This window comes from Sapajus apella, unplaced genomic scaffold (assembly GCF_009761245.1).
Source record: "Sapajus apella isolate SASKATOON/1434 unplaced genomic scaffold, GSC_monkey_1.0 scaffold101, whole genome shotgun sequence".
In the NCBI taxonomy this organism is placed as follows: domain Eukaryota; kingdom Metazoa; phylum Chordata; class Mammalia; order Primates; family Cebidae; genus Sapajus; species Sapajus apella.
In genome coordinates this window covers 2,804,900-2,822,911 of record NW_022437041.1, presented here as the reverse complement: position 1 = coordinate 2,822,911, position 18,012 = coordinate 2,804,900, and the positions used below count along the sequence as shown (strand labels likewise).

General features: G+C 35.1%; 1 protein-coding gene and 1 non-coding gene across 9 annotated transcripts in view; both read left to right on the top strand.

Moving 5' to 3' along the window:
- NAALADL2 (N-acetylated alpha-linked acidic dipeptidase like 2) overlaps window positions 1-18,012 on the top strand; it is a 1,348,438-nt gene that overhangs the window by 1,315,030 nt on the left and 15,396 nt on the right. The gene's annotated exons all lie outside the window — the stretch shown is intronic.
- Window positions 1,479-1,582, top strand: LOC116536543. The gene has a single exon (XR_004262695.1). It is a non-coding gene; the product is annotated as a U6 spliceosomal RNA (small nuclear RNA).

Genomic DNA, 18,012 nt, shown 5'->3' with positions numbered 1-18,012 from the left:
ATGTATAGATTAAGTTTTCCACATTTCAGAATTACATCTCCTAACCTTGATAAGAGAAAATTGCATCTGTGAGGGAGCAAATTTATCCCTACTTCTGGAAAAGAGATATGCCTTATTGTATTGAATCAATAAAATTATCTTGACTCCAAATAGTGCCTATCTCTTCATGTTTCCATAAATCTTAGATGTAATTTAAAAAGTGGAATATTTGTCTGCTAAATCTCATATAGCATAGTTAAAAATCTTTTTACATAAATGGCAATATAGTATAGAGGAGGGGCTCGGTAGACTGGGAACTTAGAGTTGTGAGCTAAAGACCCAAAAGACTCCAGAATAAGTCACTTAACTTTCATGACATTTATTCTGGTAATCAATTAAGTAAGAAAAGATGAATCTAGATTCACCACTGAATTTCTAAGATAGTGAAAATATTAGTTGAGGAAGTATTTATAATTAATACAAATTGACTTCCTTTTCTAAAATGCATTTCAGGGAAATAATTATTTCAATTGGGGAAGAAAAATAATGAAATTTTCTTTGAAACCATGTTACATATTTTAGCATTTGTTTCTTTCTGTTTGATCTGCTATTTTATTTTTTATGTGTATAAATATCTTTCTGATTTAATATAAATCAAAGAGAATTAAGAGACAGAATTAAGAGAAAGGATCATGCTGAAGCACCTAATACCTCATTTTGCTGCATAATGAAACTAAAGTTTCCAATTGCTGTGTAAATCATGTGTTTAGTAGATGAAATGTTCAGGAATCATTTTGCACTTGACATTTTCTAGATTATGAATAGCAAAATTCTCTTCTTATAATAAGAAAGTAGATCTGTAAGCCACAAAATATATGGAGCAGGTATAGCATATTGAGTTGATACACAAAGAAAGCAGTGGGAGCCAATAGGCATGATTCTATAAAGCACGTATTTGGTCCTGTACACCATCCTCAGTGGAATCCTTTGTTCAAATGAAAGCTTACATGAGCTACACAAGTTGACAAGGAAAGGGACATGAATGTTCCCTCTTTTCCCATAGTCACCTCAAAGGAGTACGTGGTTTTTCAGCCACTTCTCTTGATTGTGCTGCTTCACCAGTCTGTTTACTAAGAACACAAGACTACAACATTTTCAACGGATAAAAACAAGGTCTGTGAATTGATAATTGTACTTAGATTAGATCAACTTGGAAATTCATAAGGGCAATAATGGATGAAATGGGAAGTAGTCACCCCATAGTCTATAGTTAGAGCTAAATAAAATGATTTAATGTATAATTTATATAATCCTAATAAAACTGCAAGAAACGCTCGAATTACATATGGTGGGATTCTAGTATTTCCTCTAAGTCTACCATTATCTGACTAGTTTCGCTGAGAAAATTAGGAAGCGATCTAGGTATTCAAATTAGGAATAATTTTAATAGAATTATAAGTTTGTGCATTACAAGCATTCAAGATTTAAAAGTCAAGGAAGTGCTCACTTTAGTATCACATATATTAAAATTGAAATGATACAGAGATTAGTATGACCTTTGCACAAGGATGACATGAAAATTCATGAATTGTTCCATATTATTACAAACAAAAAATAATATTTTTTTTTAATGTTGAGGAAGCTTTAAGTTTCCTTAGCTTTCTTTAAGCTAAGTTTCATAGAATCAAGAACACTAGAACTGAAATAGCACCTTCAATGACAATACCAGCTGCCTGCGGTTCTCAAGCAGGCAACTTCCAGGATGCCTGCAAACATTGCTGAAGCAAACAGATTCCGTTCTACTTCTGCCTTCCAAATCCTGCGTGATGACTGTTGCACATTTTTTTTTTTTTGAGACGGAGCCTAGTTCTAATTGCACAGGCTGGAGTGCAATGGCACAATCTCGACTCATTGAAACCACCGTCTCCTGCGTTCAAGTGATTGTCTTGCCTCAGCCTCTGGAGAAGCTGGGATTACAGGAGCCTGCTACCATGCCCGGCTAATTTTTTATATTTTTAGTAGAGATGGGGTTTCACTATGTTGATCAGGCTAGTTTCGAGCTCCTGACCTCAGGCGATCCACATGCCTCTGCCTCCCAAAGTGCTGGGATTACCGGCGTGAGCCACCACGGCTGGTCCACTGTTGCAAATTTTATATCTTTTTCTGCACCTTGAAAAACATTTGTTGACTAATTTATCCAGAGAAACTTTCCTGGTCCTTTATGCTGTTTTCCCTGGATTTTAAAAGAACTGGGCTCTGTCTTGTGCCATAATTGGTCATGGTGGGGTTTTATTGGGGTTTTGTTGGTCCACAACAGGTGTTATTGGGTTGTTCCATTTATAATACATGTGTATGTCGAACAATGGTCAGGCTATCAGGATACTACCTATGGGAATTTTAAGAACAAAATAAAACTCATGTGCCAGGCACTTAATACACTCAATGCATACCTCTGGTCTTCACAATAGCTTATGTAACAATTGTTGGAGCTGCTACCTTTCCCAGACCTTTCTTGTTTCAAAGCCCTCACCCTCCGTGTGCTCCCAGGAGCTCTATAAACAGTGTTTTGATCTACCAGGTGACTCATCTGGTGGATATTTTCCCCATTATATATGTAAGGGCCCTGAAGTTCAGAAAAATTAGTTTTTTTTCTTGAAAGCTACCAGAGATGGTAAATTATGTAAATTGGTTAAGAGATTAAACCTGGTTGCAACCACTCTGAATTTTATTTTAAAAAACAAATTTGGCAGGGCACAGTAGTTCATGACTATAATCCCAGCATTTTGGGAGGCCGAGGTGGGTGGATCACCTGAGGTTGGGAATTCTAGGCCAGCCTGGCCAACATGGTGAAACCCCATTTCTACTAAAAATACTAAAAATTAGCCCGGTATAGTGGTACGCCCCTGTAGTCCCAGTTACTCTGGAGGCTGAGACACGAGAATCGCTTGAACCTGGGAGGTGGCGGTTGCAGTGAGCTGAGATTGCACCACTGCACTCCAGCCTAGGTGACAGAGTGAGGCTTTGTCTTAAAATAAAAAATGTAGCAGCTTCACAGACAGGAGTGGTATACAAAGAAGATTTAAAACTGAGTGTGAATAAAATGATCATATTGTGAGCCAAAAGAGAAGCAGAATATATTTTATCTTACACACACAAAAATGGACATTTAATATTTTGCTGTTACTTCTATCTAGACTATAAGATTAATGCCTATGGCTTGGGTGATACTTTGTTTCTTGCATTTCCTGATTCTCTTTCCAATCTTATTGCGTTTCTTACCTGTCAGTTAGAAGTTGATGCCACTTTTTCAAAATACCTATCTTAAAATTACTACTGATTCCATCATACTTTTTAATTCAGCGAGTACATAGTGTCTGCCATATGCAGAACCGTACCAGGCACTGAGAATACAATGCCCAAAAATATAAATATCAATCTTGCCCTCGTAGTCTTTACTTTCTATTGGAAAGAAACAGAGAATAAGCAGACAAAAGACCAAATAAATATGTAATCACAAACTTTAAAATTGTCTTGAAGGAAAGAAACATAACCCTTTCCTTTAAGGTAGCTTAATAGATTTGGGGGAGTAACTTGGTTTGGGATTGAAAAATGAAACAAGGACCTAGAGGCTGTAGAGAGGGGCTAAGTCTTATTTTCAGGCCCTTTAATATTTGATTACAAGTATTCTGTATATCTCTGATTGCTATGTAGAAAACAGATTTTAGAGGTAATGAAAGAAATGGAAAAATTAGAAATGACATGTTCTTTTAATAACCTAGAATGTCAGTCAGGATTTTCCAGAGACACAGAACAGTAGGACAATAGGAGATGGCATGTGTGTATTTGTGTGTGCGTGTGTTTGTGTGTGTGTGTCTGTGTATAATTTTAAGGAATTGGCTCGTATGACTGAGGAGGTTGGCAAGCCTGAAATCTGTAGACAAGGAAGACAGACAACTCAGGGAAGAGTTGATGTTATAGTCTGGACCCCAATCTCTGTAGGTAGGCTGTGGCAGGCTATAAATTTAGTTAGAATTTCTCTATTATATTAATAGTCTAAGGCTGAGTTCTTTTTTCTTCAGGATACATCATGTTTTGCTTTTGAGGCTTCCAACTGATTAGATGAAGCCTACCCACATTGTCAAGGGCAATCTCCTTTACTTAAAGTCAACTGATTATAAACGTTAATTACCTCTGTAAGATTCCTTCACAGCAACATACGGACTAGTGTTTGAAGAAACAACTGGGCAGTATTGCCTCATTATGTTGACAGGTAAAATTAATCATCACAGAGATCATGTTGGTGGGGGTGGCAATGGAGAGAAGATTAATTTGTAACATTTTGGACATATAATCTACAAAAACTTGGTGATGGATTAAGGTATGAGGATAAAGGTAAGGGAAGAAATCAAGAATAACAGGTCTTTCTCATGAGCAGTCGATTTTAACAGCTGTGATGTACAAAGAATGAATCTTTTCTAAATGCAATTCTGCTGACTTCAGCTTAAATAATATGATTGACAAGGCAAGATTACTTTTGTTACTCACTTTAAATAACTAAATAATCTTGAGAAGAAATTCTGTTTGTATCTGTCTAGGTATATTTGCTAAATCCTAATGTAGACTAAAAATGTGCCTTGCCTTTTCTTTCTCATCCAAAATAATTACATGCAAATAGTAATCTATTCTTTATGCAATAACGTGAAATGGGAAGAAACATAGCCAGATATTTTTGGAAGGGATAGCCTTCAAATGTGCCAGGTACCGTGTCTCCAATTTTTTTTTTTTATTGCTAATCATAGTAGGTCTCATTTTCTAATCAAAGCTTACATATGCCACACCAGGGAGTTTGGATGATATGCTAACTCAATCTAATTTTACACAATATAATTCAAAAGCCAATAAAATATAGCCTTGTCAGACACAAAAGTTTTAGAGGGAAGAATGTAATATAGGCACCAAATGTTAAGTATCCTCTCTGCAGGTAGTTGTAGATTTCCTGTGTTTCCAATTTCTCTTTTCTTTTCTTAACCATGAAATTAAATAGACAGCTTTGAATAACTAAAGAATAGACATTTTTTCAAAGCTGATTCATAATGCCATCTTTTTTTCTAAAATACAATATCATATGGATGAATAGAAAATCATTTCAGACATAGAAAGTTAAGAATTAAAATGTAGTAAAATATTTTCTAGATTAACTACTAGAGGTTGATGAGTACCTATGCTTCATTTTATTTCAGAAAATGTTTACCCTTTTATTTTATATATTTGTTACTGTAAGTCGCAGCTGAAAGGCTAGATAATCCATAAAATCATATTTTCCAAAGTCAAATTATTAATTTTACATACAATTTTGATTAGGTTTAGACAGGTTCCATTTATCTTAACTCATTAGTATTATGTTAGTAGATTTTCTATGTAGATTAAGCTTTCTCTAAGTAAATCAAAAGTTTTGTGATTTCCATTTTATTTCATAAAATTTTAATATTATATAAAAAGTATAACCTAAATGTATTAGTTTTCTGTGAATTCATAACAAGTTGCCATAAATTAGATGGCTTACAACAACAGAAATTTATTTCTTCCCAGTTCTGGAGGCCAGAAATCCGAACTCAGGAGGTCAGCAAGGCCACATTTTCTCTGGAGTCTAAGGGAGAGTCCATTCCCTGTGGCTGCTGGCTTTCCCTCATTTGTGACCACGTCACTTCAATCTCAGTCTTACGAGGCCTTCTCTTCTTTGCGTATCTATTTAATCTCTCTCCATCTTTCTTTTACAAGGAGAGTGATGATTGGATTTAGGGCACATTTACATAATACAGGATATTTCAAAATCTTATATCAAAACCTTATATCAAAATCTTTAATCACACCTGCATTAGTCTTCTCATTCTGCTCATAAAGACATACCCGAGACTGAGTAATTCATAAAGGAGAAAAGCTTAATTACTCACAGGTCAGAATGCCTGGGGAGGCCTCAAGAAACTTAGCGTCATGGTCGAAGGGGAAGCAAACACATCCTTCTTCACATGGGAGCAGCAAGAATTGCCAAGCAATATCAACATCTGCAAAGACACTTTTTGCAAAGAAGGTAACATTTACAGGTCCTAGAAATTAAAATTTGGATGTATATTTGCAGTCAACATTCAGCCCACGACACCAGACAACGTAAGGAATATGGGTGTAGATTAGACAATGGCTTTTTTTCCTAACAGATGTGCCAGTTTATTAAGCTTTATTTTTGTTGTTGTTGTTGCAATCCCATCCTTGTATGCTATGTTTTGTGAACCTGGGACCAGGACTCTACAAACTGCATTTTCACTTTGCCAGCTGACTTCCTGATAAACTCTAATAAGAAGCAGTAAAAGAAAGCTGGAAGCCAGGAGGAGGACGAAAATATGCTTCTTTCTACTTACAATTTGTTCCTGTTTTTGCTTTCTTTTCCTGTCACTGTCACCCTAACAATACTTCTTCACCTAAGTAGTGACAGTCCATTCTAGTAGTAGGAGTTCTCACTGATTTTCACTTTTTCCAACATTAGCTAAATCTGACTCAAAATACTCATCAGAGACACTGGCATGAGTGGACTAGAGCCCTTCCTCATAGGTCTGGGGTCCAGTTACACAGGGTTCCATCTCTGATCTCAGGGACATCGGTTGTAGCTAAGCAGTGGCCCCCATTCAGAGGCCTGAGTTTCAACTTCACAGGATACTTCCTCTGAGCTTCTAAGCTTTAATAATTCCAAAATTTTCCGTTCTCCAACCCTAGGAATAGTAGATCCTTCCTGCCGTTGTACCCTAACCTTTGTGACATTTTAGGGTTGTGTTTCTTCCACAGCATTTTAGGGATTCCTCTGTGCCTTAGAATCTAAACTACATGTAAAGTATCTTCAACTATAATTGCCAAAAAGATGGAGAAACAGTTACAGAGAAACCAAGGAGTAAAAGGTTTGTGTTACCATTTTCTTCCACTGGGGTAAGATTTAGGCAGACATCATCGTAACAGGTAGATGGTACTTGAGCAGGATCTTATAATTAGTAGACTCCAGTCTTCAAAAGATAGTAATGAGAAAGTGGAAGGGCATTTCTCAAGAAAACCTTACCGAAAGGTATCAAAGTTGTTATGTGTCTCAAAATCTGCTTAAAACGTTTAACCTTCTCTTGTTGATTGAAGGTCATTAAGTTATGTATTTTTTTAGAATACAATAAAACCCTCAAAGAGAGTCATCTGCTTCTATGAAAAAAGTGACAAATATTCTGCTGCTGAAAACTAGAAAAAAATGAATAGTGTTTTGTTATTTTTTTTCATTTCTGTATTTTTATTGGTTGCTTCTAATTGATGTCATCGTGTCTAGCTGCTAGAACCTGATGATGATTGCTTCAGTTATTCAGTACTATTCTACCTCTCTTAAGGGACAGTCTGTTGGGCTTTGTGAGTTATTTGCCCTTCCAAGTGCTGTTTAAGGTTATTTTAATTTGATTGCAGTGTTCAGGAAGCATGACCTCAGAATAAGTAGGAATGTTCCTGTCCATAAATAAACTCATCTCGATTGTAGCTCTCTTCCTGGTACAGGAGAGTATAATTTTAACTTTTCATGTGGTTCAGGGGTATTCATCTTAAAGTGATAATCAGAAAAAAAGTTTGCTGAGAGATCTTTGGGATCTAAGTGTTTTTGGCTTATAAGGCCAATATCTAGGGTTCCCTAACATAAACACGTTATAAGATCATAAAAAAATTGACAGTAAACACTAGCTACTTGCAACGAATTGCAAAGCAATGAGTTAACGTACATGAATTCTGTCAGTAAGATTGACTGAATTTGAGAATATTAAGCCAAGTATGTATCCACTCTTCCCCCATATAACGTATGTGGTTTATTGTGTCCACATAGTCTCTTTTCAGAGATTGTAAATTATACTGTTTATGAACTCTTGATGACTGAAACACAATTGGAGCTTGAAGGTCAAGGCAGCAAACTGCATCCTAAATTCCTATTTGTTGATGATGTATGGCACTGTTAGTAATACAGTCTGTGCTGCTACAGTTAAAGATCTGTCAGTGTTTCTAATATACATTATTATTTCAGGATTTGATAATATGACCACTTATCCTTATGCTGAATATATGATGAAAGGCCTCAGCAGTGGGAAGGCATCTTCGAGTTTTTTAAACAACATTATATGATATTTATTTGCTTTCCACGTTATTAAAATTTTAATAAGATTTATGGTAAGCTAGACATAAACAGCACCTATATATAGGCACCATGCAGCCGTAAGTATATGACTTATATTAATGCTGAGAAATAAACTGTTGTTTCAGATTTCCATTTCATTACCTATATTCATTTTAAAAGAAAAGATTAGAAAAAAATATTTTTTAATCCTTATTTTCAAAAAATGCCTGGCTTATTTCTTCTCCCTTATCAGATGTCTATAAAGAGTATACAGAGCCTAACAATATAGTAAAGTACATATAATAAGTAGTTATAACTTGACTCATTGGTTTGTTTGTAGGAAAAAATAATTCTGAATAATTTTTTAAGGAACTCAATTACCTGTTTAGTTAAAAAATAGCCTGTGGTTGTGTGAGCTGGATCTATAGAGCTATGCTGTTCAACGTGGTAGCCATTAGCAATGTGTGGTTACTGATAATGTGAAATGTACTTAGTGCAAATTAAGATGTTAAGTATAAGGTATACACTTGATTTTAAGACATACTACCAAAAAATAAAATGAAGTGAAAATATAGCATTAATAATTTTTATATTGATTCACATTGAAATTATAATATTCAGTAAAGTAAATAATAAAACTACTTCATTTATTTCTTTAGTATTTAGTTTAATATACTACTAGAAAATGTAAAATTATACATGCAACTTACATTATAGTTCCACTGTATAGTGTTCCTGTAGATGCTCCCAAATATCCCACATTTTTTCTTATAGATGATACACACAATTGATTTGAATTGACTAAAAGTAGGATGTTTGGTTTATGACACATCCAAGATATGATCAGAAAGTAGTAAGGCCTTTCTTATAGAAATTCTCCATTACCCTAACCTTGGTTGGTGATGTTGTTACAGGTGTCTGTGATAGTGGATGGAAAACATAGAAGTGGGAAGATGTAAAAAGAAAAACTAAATATGGGAGTCCATAGGAGTGAGTGTCTGAGACATTAATTAAAACAAAACAAAGTGCAAACTTAAAACATTTGTTGAATGTAAATCCATTCATCTGTGATACCGAGTATAGAAAAAGAATATTTTTATCCTTGAGTAATGTTATTTTCAGATGAAATTACTTGTAGTGGCAATAGTTATTACTCAAAATTCACCTTATAGCTACTAAACTTCTGCAACTATAATCTGATTTCTCTAGAGCCTCATTAAAACAACAACAATGACAAAAACTCTGCTATTTGCATCATTCATAAACTCATTAATTCAGCAAACATTTATGTGCCTATTCTGTTGTGGGCATTATGTTTGAAACTAGATGATCCAAAGATAAAGTACTTTCTCTTTCAATTCTTATTAGATGTTTATTTTGCATTCTTTTGCTAATTTATAATGTCTGTTAGCCTGAATTTGTCTAAGTCTGTAATCATGGTTGAAATTGCTTTGGGCATCCCATTGGAAAGAATCACAGAAACCTAACCCCATTGTGTTATCATACATGGATACCACAAGAGTCAACAGAGAAACAATAATGTGTTAACATTACAGGAGTCCAAGTGGGTAGAATAGTTGTAGCAGTGGTTAGACAGGACATCACCACACTTGAAGTATTAGTGTACAATAGCACATAAATTATATTAATAGAATTGAGCTACAAAGTATTTTAACTGAGCCAGTGTTGGAGCTTTCTTTTTTTCATCCCTTTATTATGTTTTACTGCGTGTATTCTTTTCTCCCTCAATCCTAAGATTAAAAGAGATTTTTTTCCCCAAAGTTAGCTTGGTCACCTCTAATTCTTGCCTCCTTCTTCTCCTCCTTATGACCTTACTCTATCAATTTTCAGAAATATTCTCACCTACGTTTCTATACATTATCAATAGTTTTGGTTGCTGCAGTAATTTCTGCCCTCTGATTTGAAAACATACTCCTAAGACCTGTCTTAAAACAAATCAAGCATTCTCCCCTCCACTCTTTCATCTTACTGTACCCTCCTCCGTTTGACATACCTCCCCAATAGTCAGATCACTTGCTGTCTTTCATCCTGCATGGCTCATTCAGTCTCACTCATTCATTCATTACAGAACCTGTAACATTGGCTCTCCTTCCCCTACCCAATATTCTAATTCTGTTATTGCCGTTACATTACCAGCAACTGCCATTCAGAAAACACAGTCTTTCCCCACTACCCGAGTCTTTATTTGCTTGGACCTCTCTGACCATTTCCTTTTTGCAAACTATTGATTATCATGCTTAGTAAAGTGAATGCAACTTAAGATCTGTCTTCAACTACTTAATTTGATTTTAGCAGATTTCTCCTTTTATTTACCTGTCGCATTCCCTTTAAATTAAGAAACAGTTATCCCAATGTTTTCATCTGGAAGATTGCACTTTGATTCCAACTTTGCTTAAGGAAAATTCTTCAAGAAATCGTATAGAAAATCTGTCAATTATTAAATCTCAATTAGTGATGTTTTTTCTTCTATCAAAAGAGGCAGACATTTAACAGAGATACAGTGGAGAAGGGAATAGGATCAGAGACTTTGAGGCACATACCTGAAGGTTATATTCTTTATTTTTATATTTTTGATTTTGGAACAATATCTTTATTATGCTCAGGAAATGCCTGCTGGTTCAACCGTAAATTGTTGCATTAAAAGAGACACAGATTTAAGTGTTTAGGGTGGGTGGGCGAGTGCTTAGTATCTGTAATAAACTGACTCCATTGTTAGAAAACATTCTCAGGCAACTATCTCATACTAACTAACTTGACTTTGAAAGGGAACCAGTGTCATGAGATATGGAGGAAAATTTATTTGCTGTCTTCTTATTGATGAAGCTGTGAATTTTTTGTCAGTTTGGGGTTTGTTACACTCTGGCAAGTTTGAAAAGGTCTATTTTATTGTTTCTTTCAGAAGCTTTTTCTTCTGTCATCCATGAGTTTCAAATTTAGCTCCTGTTGGCATGTTGTTTTAAAATAAATCCAAAAGCAGTTAAAATATTGAAATCAAAACCCTTTCGATAATGTAGTTTCCTAAATCTTGACTCTACTACTCAAGGGCCATGTGATGTTAAACAAGCTAATCTCTCTGAACCCAGTTTCTTTCTCTAGCAAGTGGAAATAATATCAGTACCTATGACATTAAACTGTTTTGAGGATTATATGCATTAAAATATGCAAAATGCTTAGAATATGGGTAAGCATATGTCAAATGTTCAAGTATTCACAGTTACTACTTTTATCACTATTAGTTTATGCAATCAAATTTATTCAGTATCTGCATTTTAGAAACCTGGAGAAATACACAATGAACAAGAAACTCCTGTCCTTGAGGAGCAACGAGTATGTGTCAAGAGTCACAAGGGCGTGTGACTAGTGCTGTGATAAAACCATCAGCCTCTGTGGTTGCATTCAGAATAAATCAACAAACTCCGCCTAGGGTTTGTGACAAAACATGAGTAGTTGGATTCTGAACTGTGTCAAATTAGTGCTATAGTTTATCCACACCACAAAAGTCTTTGCTTTCATCAGTATCTCTGAGAGTCAGTAGCTGGATCTCCTCCCATACTCCAAATCAGAAAATATAGAACTTTTCCTCAATAATTTACCATGATCCTTTAAAAATTACAAAGAATTTGCTTCTCTCAACCTACTGATGAACTTCCAGAGACATTCTCTCTAATAGTTTAAAATACATTTAGTATAATGTTTTCATATGTAGTCTGTGTATCTGTGTGTATGCCACCACTATTGGCTAATTATTCTGACCTGCATACACCTTTTAAAATAATCTTCCTTCTTTGTGGCTAACATATGTCTGGCTAGAAAACTAATAGCTTCCTATCTAAAGCAATTTAAAGTCTAAGGTTATTTGATGGGGCCGAATTACTACAGATGTGGAGGAAGGGAGCTATTTTCTATGAAGCACAGACCAGAGTGCCGCATAGATTTTTCCTGGTTTGGCCAGAAGAATATATGCAGACAAAAGTAGCACTAGGGAAGTCGAGTTGTTACAGGAAAAGGGAATGGGTGGCATTTTCAATTAGTTAATGGCATGGTCAAATATAAAAGCACAGCTGGCTTATTTGTATAGACTCTTACAAGGCATTGTAACTGAGTTTCTTCTTGGATATTGTGGGTTCTTGGCCTCCAAACTCTTAAAGAATAAGCGGTGGGGCCGCTGCAGTTGCGCCATATGCTCATAAAAGTAAATATCGGATCCAAGAAGTGTTGTAGAAAGGAGATTTTATTTAGGTAGAGAAAAGAGAAGGAGAGGAGAAGAAGAGAAAGGCTTTCACGACGAGTGTGGAAGGGGATTCCAGAGGGGAAATCCCGGAGGGAGCTCCCACCGTGTGGGAGGGGATTCCAGAATGCTGGAAATCCGTCGTGGGTGAAGGAGCAGGGGAATTTATCCTGGGAGAAATCCCCACCTTCCCAAATTCCTCTGGCCAATGAAAGGAGTTCCTTGGAACTTCCACTGGAGTGATTGACTTTTAGTTTCTTCCCGCACCCATGAAATTCAAACATAAACCATTAAGACAGCAAACTGACACAAGAACAGAAAATCAAACACCACATGTTCTCACTCATAGGCGGGTGTTGAACAATGAGAACACATGGAAACAGGGAGGGGAGCATCACACACTGGGGTCTGTTGGGGGACATAGGGGAGGGACAGCCAGGGGTGGGGAGTTCGGGAGGGATAGCATGGGGAGAAATGCCAGATATAGGTGATGGGGAGGAAGGCAGCAAATCACGCTGCCATGTGTGTACCTATGCAACAATCTTGCATGTTCTTCACATGTACCCCAAAACCTAAAATGCAATAAAAATAAATAAATAAATAAAACTGGATGAAGAAAGATGGGAGGGGGCAAGGTGCTGGGAAATTCTTGCCCTTAAAACCACACCCCCTCATGGACCTGGAAAGAGAACACATTCCCTCAGCATGATATGTACTTGGCCTAGAAGTGACCTATAGAAGTCGTCTCTCCTTTGTTACTGGAAAATTCCTTTTGGACAAACTCTTTCCTGAGAAGGAGAGGTCATCTGTTGGTCTCACAGTTCTGTGTTAATAACGACAAAATCAGTTGAGAACACGGGGCTGTGGGATTATGTGCCCAAGGAAGCAAAATGCAAACATCTCAAATAATATCATAATTTTCACATACAAAGCTTCTTATTGTATATGCCAGGCACTGTGCTAAGCACTTTACATGTTTCAGCTCATAATTATTATAAAAACTCTAGGTTGAAAGGACTGGTATTTCCCAATTTACAAGTGTGGAAGAAAAGTTTCAGAGTTAAATATCTTTCATGTGCTCCAGATCAGGGAGAGACAGAGTGGTGGTGGTGGGCCAGGATTCTTGTGTTGTGGGAGAAGGGAAGCAAAATTTATTCTCTACCCTCCTAGGGTTTCTTGTTAAGCCTAAGATCTAAGGCAGATTAACGGAAGAAAAGCATATACATTTTCATTAGTAATTTTTACATATATATAAAAGCCATCACACAGACACACACACACAAAATGAAGACTCCAAGAAATGAAGTTGAAGGCTTATATAGTAGGCTGAACAAAGAATAGTAAATTGTGGAAAAGGGACAAGACAGGGGTGTGGGATAGGGCAGTGAATTGTGAAAAACTGACTAGAAAGATAAGATTGGCTGGTTAGTTCAACGAGATTTATTTGTGTAGATTTCTGTCAGCCTCTGCTTCTCTAGTGGTGAGTATGTCTTTCACAAGGGAGTTTAATCCCCTGCTTTCAGGAAGAAAAAGAAATTTCAGAGTGCCCTTCTTGTATCAGCTGTTTTTCAAATTTTTTTTACTCTAAGTAACAAATATGCCAAAACAGCATATTTGGAGACAGTGTATTTTGATCTCTTACATGGGAAACAGCATGAACTGTACACTTAAATGAACATATTTTTGATATTGGCCACTTAGTATTGTCTTCTTATTTTTCCCTCTCTGTTATTACCTTTTAGGTATAATTCATTTTTTTTTTCAAAATGTTTACTTCTTTAAAGTGTTCTTCCTACCTCAGTAAGGCAAAGAGTAATGTATTCTTTATAGCATTAAGCATATAAACCTAGGTGTTCAGGTGAACCTCACACTATGCATTCAAGTGATTAAAGTCATATTGCTGTAAATAAAGTTTTATTTTGACAAAGCATATGTAATGCAAATTAAGATTTGGGAATATAATGAAAATTGAGGTTTCTTGAAATGGAAAGAATGTTATGGTAACTGGAGAATACCAAGACAGGCTGCTGTGGAAATTTTCTACAACCTGTAAGTAACACAAGGTTTTTTAACTTCACATATTTACTTTCATGTTTATAAACTATATTATTAGCTGTTTGTCTCTTAGAACAGAAATATATTGTTTAGTGTAGAATGTCTGTTATTCTTATTGATTTTTATTACTATAACATGTAACATTTCATAGTATAATTAGTGGTTTACTTTACCATTATATGATTTGAGGAGGGGGCCAAGAAATTAGAATTTTTCCTCATAATCTAGTGTGGGACTGATTAAACACACCACACTGCACACAGTATGTTTATACATATCACATATATAAGTTTACATATACATGTATTTTTACATAAATTATATACATATATACACACACATCTCAAAAATGTACAGACAAATAGCAAATACTAAATTAGCAAGAATAAAAAAGAAATGGTTCCAAAATACTGTCAGACAAGAATTTTCTCTGAGCGGATGCTTTATGTGTTAATAAAACCACAGGAGGGCAAAGCTGGTATGGTTTGTCTTGAAAGCCTTTATTTATTCACAGCTGTTCAATAGTAGCAATAACGATTGTTATCACTGTACCTCATCTCCATTTGGAATGTGAAAAACAATTTTCAAATTCCATTAAAAAAGATAAAGCAGAGTTTACCTTGCTGTTCAGAGTTGAATAGACATATTCAATGAAATCATGTTTTTAAATGTTAACATGTCGGTATTTTAAGAATAGGCATTATTGCAAATGTTATTTGATAAATATATCAATATCACAATTATTGGCTGTACTTTAAGGATTAAAATATTATTTTTATATCTTCCTTGCTATGTGTTCCTTGCCTTTGGGCTCAACTCTTTAATAATCTTACCTTCAAAAGGCACATGAGAGATTAATGGTGAAGCTAATTACCTACTGCAAGTATCCAGCATACTGTTTTCTGATGAGTATTTTTTTTTTTACTTTGAAATGTGTAATTTCAATTTGTAGTTAACACAGTTTTAAGAGATTAAATATCTGGGAACTCAGTTAAAAGTGAAACCCTAAATAAAGTTGAATATGCAGTTGTTTGAAATTTACATCCTCCTAGTTTTGAGTTATTTCTCAAATTGAAAACTGTTTCAAAAAATTATTTTCATTATTTTTAATGGGATTTTTATGAGTATGTCTAAGATAATACACAAAAACAAATCTACATTATAAAATCACGTGCTGAATAACGATGTTTCAGTCAAATATGGGCCTGGTAACATCAAGAACAATGCATAAGTCATGTGTTTACAGTGATGATGGTATAAACAAAGTTACTGCTGCCAGTCATATAAAAATAGCACATACAATTAAGTACAGTACATGATACTTGAGGATAATAATAAACAGCTTCATTAGTAGTTTGTATATTTACTGTATGATACTCTGAATTATTATTTTAGGGTGTGCTCCTACTTATAAAAAGAAAAACGTTAACTATAAAATGGCCTCAGGCAGGTCCTTCAGGAGGTATTCCAGAAGGCCTTGTTATCATAGGAGATGACAGCTCCATGTGTGTCCCTGGAGACCTTCCAGTGAGACAACATGTGGAGGTGGAAGACAGCTATATTGATGATACTGATCCTGTGTAGGCCTGGACTAATGTGTTTGTTTGCATCTTCATTTTTAGCAAAAAGTTTAAAAGATAAAAAATCGTAAAGCTTTTAGAACAAATATATAAAGAAAATACTTTTCAGCAGTAGAATGTGTGTTTTAAACTGCCTTATTACAAGAGTCCAAAAGTTTTAAAAATTACAAAGTTTATAAAGTTAAAAAGTTATAATAAGCTAAGGCGAATTTATTATTGAAAAAAGAAACTATTTGAAAAATAAATTTAGTACAGCCTAAGTGTATCGTATTTATAAAGTCTAAGCTTTCACATTCTCTCACCACTCACTGACTCAAACAGGGAAACTTCCAGTCCTTCAAGCTCCATTCATGGTAAATGCCTTATACGGGTATATGGTTTTTCCCTATTTTTTTTTTTTTTTTTTCTTTTTGGAGACTGGGTCTCACTTTGTCACCTAGGCAGGTATGCAAGTGCAAGTGGTGTGATTGGACTCACTTCATCCTTGACATCCCAAGTCCAAGTGATCCTCCTGCCTCAGCCCCCAAGTGGCTAGGACTACAGATGTGTGCCACTACACTCAGCTAATTTTTGTATATTTTGTAAAGACGGGGTTCGTCATGTTGCCCAGGCTGGTCTAGAACTCCTGAGCTCAAGCAATTCATCCACCTCTGCCTCCCAAAGTGCTAGGATTTTGGTAGTCCTAAGTCATGAGCCACTGTGTGAGGCCATTTTTTATATCTTACAGGACATACATAGACACACTTTTAGTGTGCCTTTTCTGTTTAGACATATTTATATATACGAATATTTACTATTGTGTTATAATTGCCTACAGTATTTAGTAGAGTACAGGTCTGTGCTTACAAGTTTGTAGCTGAGGAGCAATAGGCTATACCAGGGAGCCTAGGTGTGCCATAGGCTGTAGCATCTAGGTTTGTGCAAGTACATGCTATCACACGTTTGCACAGTAATGAAATAATATAATGATGCCTTTCTCAGAGCATATCCCTGTAGTTAAGTAATACATGACTGTAGTTTAATTTTAAGCTAATAGTCATTAGTATCAGTAGTCATAGCTAGATGGTCATATAATTATATTTCTTAGAAAACAATATTAAATTTTTACTCAAATAATTATATGAAGGCAAAGAATTATCATAATTATTTATAGAAAATAATATAAACTTACGTAACAGGCTGCGATGTCCACTAAAATCTTTATTAGCGTATCATGGTATTTTTACAAGGTAGATTTTACAGAGTATTTTTACAAATAATCTCTAACATCTCTAAATTATCTTTCTGAGAGTGGGAAGATAAAATATTCATGCCGGTTCAAAATTTAATTTATATTTCAAGAATTTCATGAATAAGAAAAATAAGTAGAATTCCTTAATTTCGGGGTTTCTTGTTTTATTGTAAGTATATTAGCCAAATATGCAAAAGACTGAAACTACTCAGTCACTCCCATTTAAATTAAATCAAAACTCAGCAATCCCTTTGGAACTGAGATTACTTTTGTAATTCTTTTCTATCCCACATAGCAGTTGGTGCCTATGAAATACTTGATGAATGAACTCTCAAGGTAATCATTTTTCTTTAATTTCTGTCAACTCCTACTGTAAAATTCTTTCTAAATTTTCTTAGATATAATGAGAGCTTCTACAACTTTATTTATATCAAAATGTAGACTTTTTTGGATATGTCTTCTCTGTGTTAAAAGTATCAATATTCTATCATCTAACCATCACATATGACTTAATCATCTTGATGTATTTTATACAATTGAAGAATCATCTCACAGACTACCTGACATTTACATAATTTCAACTGAGAATATATTCTACTACTTGAGGTCTTGGCTTTTGTATGGCTCTGAATTCACTGAGTAATGTTGTTTTCAGGATATTGGATTAGCATGCCTGCCAGAACATTCATTAAGCATGGAACAAAATGTTAAGGTGACTTGTATCAAGATGTCTAGTGCAAGTAAC